Genomic DNA, 17074 nt, shown 5'->3' with positions numbered 1-17074 from the left:
TTTATTTAAATTTCACCAGGTAGCATACCATGCAATACTGGTTTCAGGAGTAGAATTCAGTGATTCATCACTTGGATACAACAACCACCCTGAACTCATATCAAGTGGCCTCCCTCCTTAATACCCATCACCCATGAAGCCCAACCCCACCCACCTCCCTCCATCAACCCTCAGTTTGAGCTCCATTTTTAAGATTTTAATAAACATAAAATGAGGGGGGAGAGAGAGAGAATCCCATGCAGGGGTGCGGGAAGGGGTGGAAGGAGAAGGAAAAGCAGTCTTACTGCTGAGCAGGGAGCCAAATGTGGAGATTGATCCCAGGACCTGGAGATCAAGACCTGACCCGATGGCTGACACTTAACCACCTGAGCCACCCAGGCGCCCCTTGTTCTCTATTTGTTAAGGGTATCTCATGGTTTGCTTCCCTCTCTCTTTTTCCTTTTTCCCCCTTCCCATATAGTGTGTACAATAGGGATGTCCAGTGTGCTCCAAGTCTGAGAGGAGTTTGGGCAGCTGCAGTTCCAGCCGACAGGTATAAGTCTCCCAGTGTACCCATCCGCTGGGACCCTCAATACCCTGGACTGCATCCTTAAGTTCCAAAAACACTCTCATATGCAGGGCTCAGTTCTCCTAGCCACCAAAGTGTGCTACTCTCTATACTGTGTTAGCCGAGCCACAGGAAATTTGAAACAGGTCTGTTTCCCATGCCACCCCTCATCCAAGTCAGTGCTTTTGAATCCTTAATGTACAGAGCACAAGAACATCAGAATCATATGGAAAAACAGAAATGAGGATTTATAATAAGTTCTGGAAGGATATGGGGGGTTGGGGAAGGAAACAGGGAGAGGGGAGGAGTCAAGCTTGGCAGAAGGAGTCCCGCCACATCCAGACTTTGAGGGAAATATGAGTACTTCCATCAAGTGCCCTGTGAAGACTAAGGTCACACGGATTGAACAACAGCCTTAAAACATCCACCTTTAGGCAACAGTGCAGGACAGGGGCTGTGGTTGGAGTGCTGTATCTGTAGGCACTCAGCTGGCTCCAGGACCACAGAGTCAGGCCTACCTATCCATACATTTCTCTCTTTCTAAACGAAGCTCACACATGGTCCAGCCTGGGAGGAAGATGGACATTGGGTAATTCTCAAGGAATTTATTTCCTGAGGCCAAGCACTTGCCACTTGGGCCCCAAGGAAGACAATCCAGTCTTGGAGGCAAACATCAGGGTCCGTGATCCAGCAGTTTAGGGTCTAACAAGCCCCAAGTAGGGGATGGATGCAGCATCTTCAAGGCAAGCATGCTTGTGTTCACCGGAGTTAGGTCTGCTAGGAGGCGAGGCCTGGAGAAAGACCCCCATATATGCAGCTGGGCAGGCAGCAATGCTAGGGTTCCATCTGAAGTCAGGGAGCTCTGAGAGGATGGGCCCCTGGGAATGTGATATTAGGGGCAGTAGTGGCTCTAAACACAGTCGTGTCTATGAGGTTGACCTCAGGTTCAGAGGCTGGCTGGGGAGCCAGACCTTAATGTGTGCTGATAACAGGCAGGAAGTGTCAGCAGTAGTCATGCGCTGGCTGGTCTGAGGATGGGCACTCCTAGACTGGAGTGGCTGGGGAGCTCTACCAGTTGAAAACAGGAGAATCTGTGGGGGACTCCCATTTCAGAAGTGCTGGGAGCAGTAGGGAAGGCACAACTGGCATGTGCTTCAGCTGTCCCCAAGGCCTTGGGTTGCAGAGGGCCTCCTCCCTCTCCCCATGAGAGTGGAATCCGGGAGGAGCTTCACCGTAAATGGGGACAAGGGACTGCAGCTGCTTCTGGAGCTGGCCAGTCAGGAGATGGGCTTCTCATGCAGATGCCCTGCCTGGTAAGATGGAGGGGCCAGGGGCAGTGGTTTGGGGACACAGCAGGTGAGCCCTACTTGATACTTGGGAGTCAGCAGGGTTCAGTGAGCCAGCTGGTCAGAGCTGGGGCCAGTGACTGTGAAGAGGTGACTGGAAGGGGCTCTGACACAAGCTGTGTGCCCTCTGAGATAAAGGACGCAGAGAGCTGCCCCTCAGTTGGAATCCAGGGTGGCCACTGGGCGCTGGTGGTCGTGCGTCTTCCTGCATCTCTCTTACTGTGTATTCCTGCTGGTGGCTAGAGGACAGCTGCAGGAGGAATGGACCTTGCTGCAGGCGGGGGGAAAGAACTGGAAGGCTGTCCAGTACTGTCGTTTTAGATGGCCTGAGTGTCCCGCAGAAGTGCACTGGGCATGAACCTGGAGTGCTGCTTCCTCCTGAGAGGGTATGTCTTAAGCAGTGATTCTAAACCCACCTCAGGGGTGGTGGCAGTCTCAGAGGATTCCTTTGTCTTGTCTTCAGGGGTCCCTGTTCTCATCTCCAGGTTAGATGTGTCCACAAGTCCACACTTGTTTCTGAGGCCTGTAGCTGTCAAGAGCCCCTGAACAGTCATTATGAGTGTGTACTGTCCAATGGTTCCAGGAGCACCAAAGCTGGACCTGGACACCAAGGGCCTGTCTGGCTCACAGTTGTTGAGGAGCTCTGAAGATCTTAGGCATGGTATATGGCCAGAGTGTACTCCTCTGCAGCTGTGAGAATCATTAATTGGAGCTGTATGAGATCACATGGCATTTTGTTTGGGACGGCCCCTACAAGAGAGGTAGGATTTCTGGGGGGCATACAGACAAGTTCTAGGGGCTACAAGTATCTCTGTAGGACCCAAGCCTTTTGAGAAGGAAGAGAAGCTTGCATGGATCCCCAGAAACTGAATGAAGGTGGTGTCTAACATGCCATTAGTGTGCCTTCCCTAGTAGCCCTGCCTCTTTTTGGCTGTGGGTCCTTCTCTTGCTTGGAAGCCCCTTTCCCAGTCTTTGAGAGCCCTCAACATGACTTCTCTGTGGACTGGCCCTGGGCATATCTGGTGCTGTGGGTGGCATAATGGCTCCTGGGTGCTCCTGTGTTCCAGACAGAATGAGATTGCACAGTGTGCATGCTGAACCACTGGATATATTTACATTGGGATCAGATAGCCAGACTTTTCTCTGAAGGCTTTGACTATCAGTTAAGGCAGAATCTAGAGAAGTTAAAAAGTCACACTGGAAAATGGTGCCATGAATTTAGCCCCTATCTCCCACAAGGGGGAGGCTCAGGGGGCTGCCTGCCGTGAAAAGGTAAGGTACATGTGGCTCATTCCTTCCCCAGCTTACTCAGTTGGTCTTGAGTGAAATCAACCACAATGCTGGTCTGACTGTTATTGCCTACTACCATGAAGTAGACAAGAGTATGTTGATAATCCATGCAGCCCACTAGGTTATGCCCTGAGCACATCCCCCAGTACCTACTTCGTGTGTGTACCTGAGCAGGAAGGGCTATGTCCTCCTGCAGCTGCTTAACATGGAAGCGGCGATCTGGGTGCCTGTAGGTCCACCATGGACAGGCGTAGAGGAGGTGTGTGCATTGATTAATTTCTGAAGAGCACCCTAGGGCTCAGGGGAGCTACACGCATGGACAGCTGACAATCAGATAGGGATCCTACAATGTCCCCTCCTCACTATCTGTGCCTGCCATGTGTCCAGAGGCATGCAAAGCAGGGGAAGTTGAGGTGTCCTGCTGGCATGAGCACTGGAGGGACTGTCTTTCACTCACTTGTCAGATGCCTGAACTGGGGGCAGTCACACCCAAACCCAAATGTCTCATCACACCTAGATATTAATAGAGGACAGTCTCTGTTGACTTTAGCAGGTTGGGAGGGCAGGGTTGTCTCCTGCGGAGTGAGATGAAGAACATCTCCAAGGGCGCTCTTCAGAAGTAAATCAATGCACGGACCTCCTCCACTCCTGTCCCTGGTGGCCCTACAAGCACCCAGAACCCTGCCTCCAAATTAAGCAGCTGCTGGAGGACATAGCCCTTCCTGCACAGAGGCACAAACAGATTGGGTCCTGGTTCCTTGGGAATTGTGCTCAGGGCATAATCTTGTGGGCTGCATGGAGTACAACCATACTCTTGTCTACTTCATGGTGGCAGGCAACAGCAGCCAGGCCAGCATTGTGGTTGATTCTGCTGTAGACCCACTGAGTAAGTTGGGGAAGGGATGAGCTACCTGTGCCTTACCATTCAATGGCAGGCATCTCACATTTAGAATTGCTCTTCATGTTCCTCCTGTAAAAATTCACCCTCTGCTCTCTTTCTAGGGTCCTGTAATAGAGACGTTTTTGATATATGAAAGGAAGGGAAGAGTCCGGCATGACCAGAAACACCCAGGATAGGAAAACATCCATGTGGGACACTACCAGGCCAAGGCCAGCCTTCTCTGGGGCCCGTCCAGCTCAGCCCCTCTGACTCCCAGACTGGCTCACTGCTGGGCCATTCGGGACTGTTCACCATGAATTAGTGGTGCAGGCCCAGGTTGAGGGGTCAGGGCAGTGCTGAGGAAGGGGGTGAGGGACTGCAGAAACATTCCCTAGACCCTGAAGAGAGAAGGCCTCAAGTCCCTGGATGAGACCAGGTTCCTCAGGGTGAGCCTCATAAAAAGAGGCAATGGGTGAGAGCTATAAAGAGGAGCTTGCATTGCAAGGAGAGAAACCAAAAAGAGATGAAAGGAAGAAATGTGTTATGGGCATCATGTTGCTGTGTTCATCTGAGTCCTCTGAATCTGCAAAGTAGTCTTTGAGTGGATATGGCACTGATGATGTGGGGGTGGCCATGGGAAAGGAAGTCGGAATTAGCGGACATAGGAACGTAGACCGCACTGCTCCAGGGAAGAAGTACCCAGAATTCTGGTAATTGGCCCTCAGCTGTGAGTCATCTCCAGGCTCCAACCCTTCATGTCTGCAGGGAGGGAGTGGGTGTCTATTCTCTGACCTGCTTTTCCTGCCTCACATTCTCTCCATGACCAGGAATGGATGGATGCCCGTGTCCTCCTGTCCCTCCTGCAGGAGATCATTGTCCCCATGGGAGTCTGTGCCTGTTATTACCTTCCTCCCTCCGGGATCCTCTCCTGCTATGTTCCCCCCTTCCTCCTCCTCTCCTGAGATATGCTTCCTTTCCTTTCTATGGTCAACCTCCAGCAATCACATTGTTATGAAGTAGGGAAGCACTGGAGGACAGACAATCCACATGCTGGCACCCACTCACTAAATCCACTGATTCTTCTTGTTGAGGAGTTGCTGTCCTGGGGCTGGTATTGCTGAGGACCTTGAGGGAGAAAGTGTCAACTACCTACATGTAGCCCATGTCTGTTCTGAGCCTGCCATGACCATACTCAGGAGATGACATTACCTGAACACCCCTCCCCCAATTTCTAGAACCGTTATAAAGGGTGAGTGAAATTTAGAGGATGGTAACTTATCCAATTTCCCTTAGTCTCTCAGTGAGGCCCTGGGAAATGGGACAGCTTGTGCAGCCACTTGAACGTACAGTATCTGCCAGGGTTTGCCCTGACCATTGGAAGGAAAGCATAAGGAAAGGTCACAGGGTGGTCATGACAAGGATGTGATAGGGGGCAAGTCTGACACCAGCAGGAGCACTTGGTACTGAGAGGAGCAGTGACCCCTGGACCCACTGCCCAGAGGTTCTGCCCTTGGACTGGACGATGACAGGATAGTCACAAGTGACAGGTCAGTGGGGCTGTGAGTACAAGAGTTTGAAACAAGCCCAACAGCCCCTCACACAGTCCTCTAGAATGATTGCCCACCGTGGAGCTTCTGTAGTGCAGCTGCACATGGGCCTCCCTCTGATGGAAGCACATGCCCCTATGTGACTCCAGGAACAGACACTGGAGTATATGCAGTGATGCCAGAGGGAATTTCTTTAACAGTGAAGCTGTGGGAGTGGTCCTTAAGGAGGAGCAAGCACCACAGAAATATGATGTTATAGGGGCATCTGGGTGGCTCCATCATTAAGCATCTGCCTTTGGCTCAGGTCATGGTTTCAGGGTCCTGGGATTGAGCTCTACATTGGGCTCCCTGCTCTGTGGGAAGCCTGTTTCTCCCTCTTGCACACCCCAAGCTATCATTACATCTCCTGCTGTATATCTCTCAGTCAAATAGCTAAAATCCTTTAAAAAAGGAAGAAAGAAATAAAGAATGAGATGAAAGAAAGAAAGAAAGAAAGAAAGAAAGAAAGAAAGAAAGAAAAGAAGGAAGGAAGGAAGGAAGGAAGGAAGGAAGGAAGGAAGGAAGGGACATGGACATAGGGAGGCATGGAGTGAGGGAGGGAGGGAAAGAGGGAGAAAGGAATGGAAAAAGGGAGGGAGGAAGGGAGGGAGGGAGGGAGGAAGGAAGGAAGGAAGGAAAAAGAAAAAGAAAGAGAGAGAGAAAGAAAGAGAAACGAAACAAAATGAAACAAAGGATGGAAGGAAGGAAAGAAGGAAGGGAGGGAGGAATCGAGGGAGGGAGGAAGAGGAAGATGGTGTTACAACCTAGAAGTTGAAAAGGAGAGAGTTACCTCTCATTGACCACCTGGAACACACTAAAACTTTGCCTTTGGGTCAGGTGTCTGTGATACTGGTGTTCCTGCCAGAATACAGTCATGATAAGTCATTAACAGAATGGTCCCCTAATCTCCTGGGCCCAGTTCCCAAGAGGTGCCAAGGAAACAAAACCAAGATCAGATATTTAGCAGTGACAGACAGAGGGGAGTACAGGTTTCATGGGAATGAAAGTTGTAGAGAACAGAGCAAGAACAGACTTTTTCCAAGATAGCAAACTCAAAGCCTACAGACACAATTCTTCTTCCTATCATGTCGTTAAGATATGAAATGAGCAAATCAGTCTTCTACACCTATTTCCCTGTTCTGATTTCACATGCACTTTCACATGCACTTTCACAGTCTCCAGATAAGTTGCAAGCTGAATGTTACCTGGAACACACTCCCGTTGATTCCTACCCAAGTGCTATTCAGACATGGAGAGTCTTTTCCCCATCGACTTGGAATCTAAGCCCAGGGTATCAAAAAAAAAAAGAAGAAGAAGAAGATAATCTGTAGAAACACAAGACATGAGCAATCCCGATCTTAGAGAGAAAGGCGCAGCTATTCCTTCTACTTAACTCTACCAAAAATTGAGTGCAATACAACCACCTGTTGACATGGTAAAATTCACATTTGCACACAGGACTTTGCAGAAAAATGTGCCATCCCTATTGGTTTTGGTTTTGGAGATCTCATAAGCATAGGGTGCACAGTGAGAGAGAGAGTATTCTAGATGAACGTCATGAGGAAATTTTCAGGATACCCACCTGTTGTTCTTCAGTGGTTTTGAAGATAGTGTGGGGTGGGAAGTGGCCTTGCCTGATCTGCCTCCTAAGGACGGGATTTTCCTGAGCCTCCCAGCACATCCTTGTCTTTGCTGCAAGCAACCTCCTGAGAAAGAGATAAGAGAGGAGAGGGCGCTTTGCAACTTGCAGGCAGGAGACCAATACTTTATACGTGGTACAGTCCTCTGACCCCTTTACCTCAGCTTCCCAGCAGATACTCATAAATTAACGTGGGGATTAGTAAGACGCTACAGTGTGTGCACTTAAAGCCCTCAGCAGACAGGGTTTCTGGACCAATATATTTCATTCGCTGAGATACTAAGGAAACACCACACAGCGCAGTGAGCTGCCATTTGTATTACCTTCTGTTTCAGCTCTCAGCTGGAAATACACATTCACTCAATATGGCCCCAAAAAGGATATTGCATATCGTTACTATACCTTGTGATTCCCCGACCTGAATAGGATTGAGAAACGTGCGAGCGCTCGTGCGTGAGAGACCTAGAGAGAGAGAGAGAGAGAGAGAGAGAGAACACGAGTGCTATCTAACTAGAAAAGGAAAGATGACCTTAACGTGGGGAGAGATGGGATGCCTTCCTTCATGCTATCCTCAAAAACAATCTCCAGTGGGCCCCCTGGAGGATCTGGAAGACACTAAGGAAGTGTCAGCACATTGCTTGTGGTGCTCAGGAATTATCGAGGGAGCTCTGCTTGATGTGAACCCAGATGCACAATAGGTGAGTGTGATGGGTGAACAAGTGAGGACTGAGCTGCTGCTGGGCCCACCTATGGGGTGGCCAAAAAAATGCAAAGCAAAGTAGTACGAAAGAGTGAGAAACAAAGCTTTTCATTTTTTAGCGAAGGGGCTCAAATCAGTGTGAAATAGCCAATGCGAGGTCCGGCCAACTCTAACTGCACGCCTTGATTCCATGACAGAGTCCCGTGATGCAGCCTACCCAGTGTAAATTCCCCCTTCTGCACATATTGAAGGACTATTTCAACTTCCATGTGCACACTCACACAGGTTCTCTCTTCATCACCCAGTCCTTTGGCTTTTCCTTGTTTCTTGGGATGTCATATCCATCATACTTATGCTTCAAATCCTCTGTAAGCGTATGCTCAGGAGTGGTAATTTCATTCAGAGTTCTTTGTATCCATTCCTACAATTTGCCCATGATACCCAATTTTCACTAGGTTGAAAATACCTCTGGACCCATGAAGAAATAGTTCCACCTTCCCACCTGCCTTTAGCCCTTGGTATCTCTGCTCTCTTTCCCTAGGACTTTGCCTATTCTGTATAAGGTCTGTCAGAGGAATCCTACAGTATAGGTCTTTCTCTGCCTGTAAATTCCCGCTGTGATTCATGCTGCTAGGCACATAGGAGTAGAGATCGTGTTTGTTGCCCTATGGGGGATCCTTGACTTACGCATTTGTCAATACTGAGAGGATATCAAATCGCAAGGAATGTGCTGTCATGTAAATCATGCCCTGAGAATGCCTAGAAATATATGGATGTGGTTGCTCTGATTGTAAAAAAAAAAGGTTCCACACCCAAGTAGGAAGTTATTCCTAAGGAAAACTGGAGGGGCAGCTTATGGACACTTTCTGTATTACCTGTTCAGCCTTTATGTTGATCTAAACAGGTTCTGAATCCTATCCAGTAGGTAATAAAGGTTGGATACATTGCTTCAGGGCGAGCTCTGTATCGCCCTATATTCCAGATTCAGATAAGTTCTCTGATTGACCTAAAGATGTTGCTTCTTTCTTCCTAATGTTTTAAATTTTTCAGTGCTCCAAGATTCATGGAATATGCACCAGAGCCAGTGCTCCATGCACTATGTGCCCTTCCTAATACCCAGCAGCAGGCTAACCTATCCCTCTACTCCCTCTCTTCCACAATCTTCAGTTTGTTTCTAAGAGACCATAGTCCCTCATGCTTTGTCTGCCCTTCCGATTTTCCACAAGTCACTTTACCTTACTGTTTCCTGTAAGATAGAATACGACCTTCAGATCAATACTAGCACCCATTGACTTGGTAAACTCAAATTCGTACCCAGGAAATTACAGAAAAGTGTGCCATCCCTTTTGGTTTTGTTTTTTGCAATCTCATTAGCATATGGTCCTTAAGTGAGAGAGAGAGTACTCTGGATCAACTACAGGAAGAAATTTCCACGATACCCTCTTCTTCCTCGTCCTGTATTTTCTCATGGACAGTGTGGGGCCAGAGGTGGCTTTCCCTCCTAGATCTCTTCCCCAGGGGTGGTCTTATAGCCAGGGCCAGCACATTGTCTGTCCTGGCTGAGCTGTCCTGAAAAAGGAATAGAGGAGAGGGCTGTTGACAACTTGGAGGCAGAAGAGCAGAGGGAAATTAGTCATATTTTATCCACGGGTGAGTCCTCTGACCCCTTCTTCCTCAGCTGCCCAGCAGATACTCTTGGATCAAAGTGGGAGTTAGGAAGATGCTACAGTGTGTGTCCTTAAAATCCGCTATATACAGGTTTTATGGACCAATATATTTCTTTAGCTGTGACACTAGAGAAAAGCCACACAGCACAGGGAGCTGCCATTTCTACTACCATTTGTTTCAGCTCTCAGCTCGTTATAGACATTTACTCAGCATGGCCGCAAACAAGGAAATTGCGTGTTGTTACTATACATTGTGATTCCCCTACCTGAATAGGATTGAGCAACGAGAGACAGAGAGATCGAGAAAGAGAGAGAGAGAGAGAAAGAATATGAGAGATTTCTTACTCAGAAAAGGAAAGATGACCTTACCCTGGGGAGAGAGGGCATGGCTTCCTCCACACTGTCCTCTGCAAGATTCTCCACTGGGCCCTCTGGAGGTTCTGGAAGACACAGAGGAATGGTCAGGACATCGCTTATGTTTCTCAGGAATTATTCAGGGTGCTTTGCTTGATGTGAACACAGAGCTACAGTGCATGAGTGTGATGGGTAAACAAGTGAGGACTGAGCTGCTGCTGGGCCCACCTACTTGGTGGATGAAAAAAATGCAAAGCAGAGTAGTGGGATCGTAGTGAGAATCACAGTCTTTCCTTTTTTAGCTAAGGGGCTTCTAATCAGTGTGAAATAATCAATGTGAAGTTTGGCAAACACTAACGGCATGCCTTATTTCCATGACAGAGTCCCGTGATGCATCCTACCCAGTGTAAATTCCCCCTTCTCCACATATTGAAGGACTATTTCAACTTCCATGTGCACACTCACACAGGTTCTCTCTTCATCACCTAGTCCTTTGGCTTTTCCTTGTTTTATTGGGATGTCCTATCCATCGTATTTATGCTTCGAATCCTCTGTAAGCCTACGCTCAGGAGTGGTAATTTCATTCAGAGTTCTTTGTATCCATTCCTACAATTTACCCAGAATTCACAGATTTCACCAGGCAGAAAATACCTCTGGACCCATGAAGAATAACTCCAGCTTCCCTCCTGCCTTTAGCTCTTGGTATCTCTCCTTTCTTTCCCGAGGAATTTGCCTATTCTGTATAAGGTCTGTCAGTGGAATCCTACAATATAGGTCTTTCTGTGCCTGCAAATTCCAGCTGTGATTCATGGTGCTAGGAACATAGGTATAAAGATTGTGTATGTGCCACATCCGGGAATCCCTGACATATGCATTTGTCAAAACTCATAGAATCTCAAATCACAAGAAATGCACTGTAGAGTAAATTATGGACTGAGAATGAATTAAAATATATGGATAGGGTTGCACTGATTGTAAAAAAAACGTTCCACACCCAAGGAGGGAGTTAATCCTAGGGAAAACTGGAGGGGTAGCTTATGGAAATTTTCTGTATCCTCTGTGCAGCCCTTTTGTTCATCTAAACCTGTTCTGAATCCTGTCCAGTCAGATATCAAGTTTGGAAACAGTGATTCAGGGAGAGATCGCTATCTCCCAATATTCCAGATTCGGATAAGTTCTAAGACTTACCTAGAGATGTTGCTTCTTTTTTTTCTTTATTTTTTAAAAATATTTTTCAGTGTTCCAAGATTCATTGTATATGCACCACACCCAGGTCTCCATGCACTACTTGCTCTTCTTAATACCCACGAGCAGGCTAACCCATCCCTCCATCCCCTCCCTTCCAAAATCCTCAGGTTGTTTGTAAGAGTCCATAGTGTCTCATGCTTTGTCTGCCCTTCTAATTTTCCACAATTTACTTTTCCTTTTTGTTTCCTGTAGGATTGAATACAACCTTTAGATCAATACTAGCACCCATTGACTTGGTAAACTCAAATTCGTACCCAGGAAATTACAGAAAAGTGTGCCATCCCTTGTGTTTGTGTGTTTTGCCATCTCAATATCCTATGGTACTTAGAGAAAGATTACTCTGGATCAACTTCATGAGGATATTTCCATGACCCTTTCTTCTTGTTCCTCTATTCTATCGATGACAGTGTGGGCCTGGATTGGCCTTGCCTGGTCTGTCTCCTCGGTAATGGTGATTTTTCTGTCCCGGCCAGCATACCATTTTCTGTTCTGAAGGCACATCCTGGGAAAGAGATAACAGAGGAGAAGGCACTTGGCAACTTGCATGGTAAGACCAGAGGGAAATTAGTCATACTTTATCCACGGGGCAGTCCTCTGACCCCTTCTTCCTCAGCTGCCTGGCAGATACCCTTTTATCAAAGTGGGTGTTCAGAAGATGCTACAGTGTGTGAGCAGTTTAAGTCCTCAGCAGAAAGTTTTTCTGGACCAATACATTTCTTTCGCTGAGATACTAGAGAAACACCACACAGCGCAGTGAGCTGCCATTTGTATTACTTTCTCTTTAATCTCTCAGCTGGTTATAGACATTCACTCAATATGGCCCCCAAAAAGGATATTGCATATCGTTACTATACATTGTGATTCCCCTACCTGAATAAGATTGAGAAACGTGCGAGCGCTCGTGCATGAGAGACCTAGAGAGAGAGAGAGAGAGAACACGAGTGTTATCTAACTAGAAAAGGAAAGATGACCTTAACGTGGGGAGAGATGGGATGCCTTCCTTCATGCTATCCTCAAAAACAATCTCCAGTGGGCCCCCTGGAGGATCTGGAAGACACTAAGGAAGTGTCAGCACATTGCTTGTGGTGCTCAGGAATTATCGAGGGAGCTCTGCTTGATGTGAACCCAGATGCACAGTAGGTGAGTGTGATGGGTGAACAAGTGAGGACTGAGCTGCTGCTGGGCCCACCTATGGGGTGGCCAAAAAAATGCAAAGCAGAGTAGTACGAAAGAGTGAGAAACAAAGCTTTTCATTTTTTAGCGAAGGGGCTCAAATCAGTGTGAAATAGCCAATGCGAGGTCCGGCCAACTCTAACTGCACGCCTTGATTCCATGACAGAGTCCCGTGATGCAGCCTACCCAGTGTAAATTCCCTCTTCTCCACATATCGAAGGACTATTTCAACTTCCATGTGTACACTCACAGAAGTTCTCTCTTCATCACCCAGTCCTTTGGCTTTTCCTTGTTTTATTTTCATGTCATATCTATAGTATTTATGGTGCTAATCAACTGTAAGTGTACGCTCAGGAGTGTTAATTTCATTCAGAGTTCTTTGTATTCATTCCTACAATTCACCCACGATACCCAATTTTCACTAGGTTGAAAATACTTCTGGACCCATGAAGAAATAGCTCCACCTTCCCTCCTGCCTTTAGCCCTTGGTATCTCTTCTTTCTTTCCCTAGGACTTTGCCTATTCTATATAAGGTCTGTCAGAGGAATCCTACAGTATAGGTCTTTCTCTGCCTGCAAATTCCCATTGTGATTCACGTTGGTAGGAACATAGGAGTAAAGATCGTGCCTATTGCCTTGGGGGGATCCTTGACATGTGTATTTGTCAAAACTCATAGAATATCAAATCGCAAGAAATGCATTGTAGTGTAAATTATGCCCTGACAATGAATAAAAATATACAGATATAGTTGCACTGATTGTAAAAAAAAAAATGTTCACACCCTATTCTTTGGAGGATTCAAGATGACAGAGAAGTAGCAGCCTGAGACAACATCAGATACTAGGAGATCAGCTAGATATCTTATCAATCCATTCTAAACACCTACAAATCCAACAGGAGATTGAAGAGAAGAAGAGCAGCAATTCTAGAAACAGGAAATTGACCACTTTCTGAAAGGTAGGACCTGCAAAGAGGTGAATCCAAAGAGTCATGGAGATAGACCACTGGGCGAGGGGCCGGCTCCCAGCAAGTGGCTGAGTAACAGAGCACAAAATCAGAACTTTTAGAAATTTGCTCCATTGTGGGACTTCACTCCAGAGATTAAGCTGGGGTGAAGCCTACACGGGGACAGCTTGGCCTCAGGTCCTGCAGGGTCACAGAAGGATAGGGGCTGTCTGAGTGTTGCAGAGCTCACAGGTAATAGAGCGGGGAAGCCGGCTACAGAGACAGAGCTAAGGATGAGCTCTCAACTTGGGGTTACCTTAAATCATGATCTGTGGCACAGGCCACTGTTTTGTTAGCAGCGACCCCACAAGATCCGGGGAGACCCCCCTGGAAGAGCTCAGGTATCTGTGGGGTTTGGAGACTCCAGGTGGGACTGTGTGCCAGAGACAGAGATGCTGGGTCACAGGCTGGGTCAGCTCAGAGTGAGCCAGGAGCCCAGGGAGACGGGAGTGATTGAGCGCTTTTCTCCCAGGGCGCACTGAGGAATGGGGCCCTGAGTTCTCAGCTCCTCTGGGATGGAGACTGGGAGGTGGCCACTTTCATTCCCATCCTCCAGAACTCTATGGAAAGTGGAAAGCACTCAGGGAACAAATGCTCCCGAAAGTGAACCCGAGTGGATTACTTAGCCTGGCCCCTGGTAAGGGCGGTGCAATTCCGCCTCAGGCAAAGACACCTGAGAATCTCTACAACAGGCTTCCCCCAGAAGATCTTCCCCCAGAAGATCAACAAGAAATCCAGCCAAGACTAAGTTCACTTACCAAGGAGAACAGCAGAATTCCAGAGGAGGAGAAAGCAAAGCATGGAATTCATGGTTTTCTCCCCACGATTCTTTAGTCTTGCAAAGTTAATTAAATTTTTTTAATTTTATGTTTTTTCTTCTGCTAATTTTTTTTAACTTTTAACCTTTCCTATTTTAACATTTTTAAACTAGTTTATCTTAACACTACCTTTCATTTTAAAAAATTCTCTTTTGAGCCTTCATTATTATAGTCGTATTTTATCCTTCATTGTATCTATCTAACTTTACTTTTTGTATGCACATAGGATTTTTTCTTCTAAAAAAATTGGGGTACAACTTCTTCTAATAGATCAAAATGCACCCTTTATCCACACAGGGATTTGTTCTAGTCTTCAGCCTGAGCAAATTCTCTCCACTTTCTTTTTCTTTATTCTCTCAAACAACTTATCTTAATAAGCTCCTTTTTTAGAAATTGAAAAAAAAATTTATCTTAATGGACATATTCCAACACTTCATTGTGTTTACCCTTATATATGCCTTTCATCCTTTAAAATTTGGGGAGGTAGTTTCTTCTAAGAGACCAAAATACTCCCCAAATTAAGTGAGTGACCTTGTTCTAGTCACCAGTCTAGTATATATATATTTTTTCTTTTTTATATTTTTTATAATTTTTATATTTTTTTATATTTTTTCTTTATATATATATATCTTTTATATATTTTCTTGTTTTCTTTTTAATTTTTTTTTTCTGAAATCTTTTTACCGCCTTTCTCCCCGTGCCCAGTGATTTGGGGTCTCTTCTGTTTTGGTTAAAGCACATTTTTCCTGGGGTCTTTGCCACCCTTTTAGTATTTTATTTGCTCCTTCATATATTCTTATCTGGATAAAATGACAATGTGGATAAACTCACCACAAATAAAAGAACAAGAGGCAGTACCAAAGGCTAGGGACCTAATCAACACGAGCATTGGTAATATGTCAGATCTAGAGTTCAGAATGACGATTCTCAAGGTGCTAGCCGGGCTCAAAAAAGGCATGGAAGATATTAGAGAAACCCTGTCTGGAGAAATAAAAGCCCTTTCTGGAGAAATGAACTAAAACCTAACCATGTTGAAATTGAAAAAGCTATTAATGACCTGAAATAAAAAATGGAGGCTCTTACTGCTAGGATAAATGAGGCAGAAGAGAGAATTAGTGATATAGAAGACCAAATGACAGAGAATAGAGAAGCTGAGCAAAAGAAACAAAAAACTATAGGACCATGAAGGGAGAATTTGAGAGATAAGTGATACCATAAGGCATTAAAATGTTTGGGATTCCAGAAGAAGAAGAAAGAAAGGAGCAGAAGGTATATTGGAGAGAATTACTGTAGAGACTTTCCCTAATATGGCAAAGGGAACAAGCATCAAAATCCAGGAGGTGAGGAGAACTCTCCTCAAAATCAGTAAGAATAGGTCCACACCCATCATCTAATAGTAAAATATACAAGTCATAGCGACAAAGAGAAAATCCTGAAAGCATCCCGAGACAAGAAGTCTAACATACAAAGGTAAAAATATTAGATTGGCAGCAGACTTATCCACAGAGACCTGGCAGGCCAGAAAGAACTGGCATGATATATTCAGAGCACTAAACAAGAAAAACATACAGCCAAAAATACTATATCCATCTAGGCTGTCACTGAAAAAAGAAGGAGAGATAACTTCCAGGACAAACGAAAACTAAGAGAATTTGTAAACACCAAACCAGCTCTACAGGAAAAATTGAAAGTGGTCTTCTAAGCAAAGAGAGAGCCTAAAAGTAGTAGATCAGGAAGGAACAGAGACAATATACAGCAACAGTCACCTTACAGGCAATACAAGGGCACTAAATTCATATTTCTCAATAGTTACCCTGAATGTAAATGGGCTAAATGCCCCAATCAAAAGACACAGGGTATCAGAATGGATAAAAAAAAAAATCAATATGCTGTCTACAAGAAAATGACTTTAGACCCAATGGAACCTCCAGATTTAAAGTGAGGGTGTGGAAAACAATGCACCATGCTAATGGACATCAAAAGAAAGATGGGGTTGCTATCCTTATATCAGATCAATTAGATTTTAAGCCAAAGACTATAATAAGAGACGGGGAAGGACAGTATATCATACTCAAAGGTCTGTCGAACAAGAAGATCTAACAGTTTTAAGTATCTATGCCACTAACATGGGAGCAGCCAAATATATAAATCAATTAATAACAAAACCAAAGAAACACATCGACAATAATACAATAATAGTAGGGGACCTTAACACCCCCCCTCACTGAAATGGACAGATCATCATCCAAGCAAAAGGTCCACAAGGAAATAAAGGCCTTAAATGACACACTGGATTGGATGGACATCACAGATATTTTCAGAACATTCCAGCCCAAAGCAACAGAATACACATTCTTCTCTAGTGCACATGGAACATTCTCCAGAATAGATCCCATCCTGGGTCCTAGATCAGGTCTCAACCAGTATCAAAAGATTTGGATCATTCCCTGCATATTTGCAGACCACAATGCTCTAAAGCTAGAACTCGATCACAAGAGGAAATTTGGAAAGAACCCAAGCACATGGAGACTAAAGAGCATCCTTCTAAAGAATGAATGGGTCAACCAGGAAATTAAAGAAGAATTGAAAAAATTCATGGAAACAAATGATAAAGAAAACACAATGGTTCAAAATCCATGGGACACAGCAAAGGCAGTCCTGAGAGGAAAATATATAGCGATACAAATCTTTCCCAAGAAACAAGAAAGGTAAGGTCTCAAATACACAACCTAACCCTACACCTAAAGGTGCTGGAGAAAGAACAACAACGAAAACCTAAACCCAGCAGGAGAAGAGAAATCATAAAGATCAGAGCAGAAAT

At 45.5% G+C, this 17074-nt stretch overlaps 1 pseudogene; it reads left to right on the top strand.

The window, feature by feature from the left end:
- The first annotated feature begins 3978 nt into the window (after window positions 1-3978).
- The window catches only part of LOC116862246, a 56295-nt pseudogene continuing 43199 nt past the window's right edge, over window positions 3979-17074 (top strand).

The sequence above is a fragment of the Lontra canadensis genome, unplaced genomic scaffold (assembly GCF_010015895.1).
Source record: "Lontra canadensis isolate GAN:19392208 unplaced genomic scaffold, GSC_riverotter_1.0 scaffold229, whole genome shotgun sequence".
Lineage (NCBI taxonomy): Eukaryota > Metazoa > Chordata > Mammalia > Carnivora > Mustelidae > Lontra > Lontra canadensis.
This window is presented reverse-complemented; position numbering and strand designations above follow the sequence as displayed.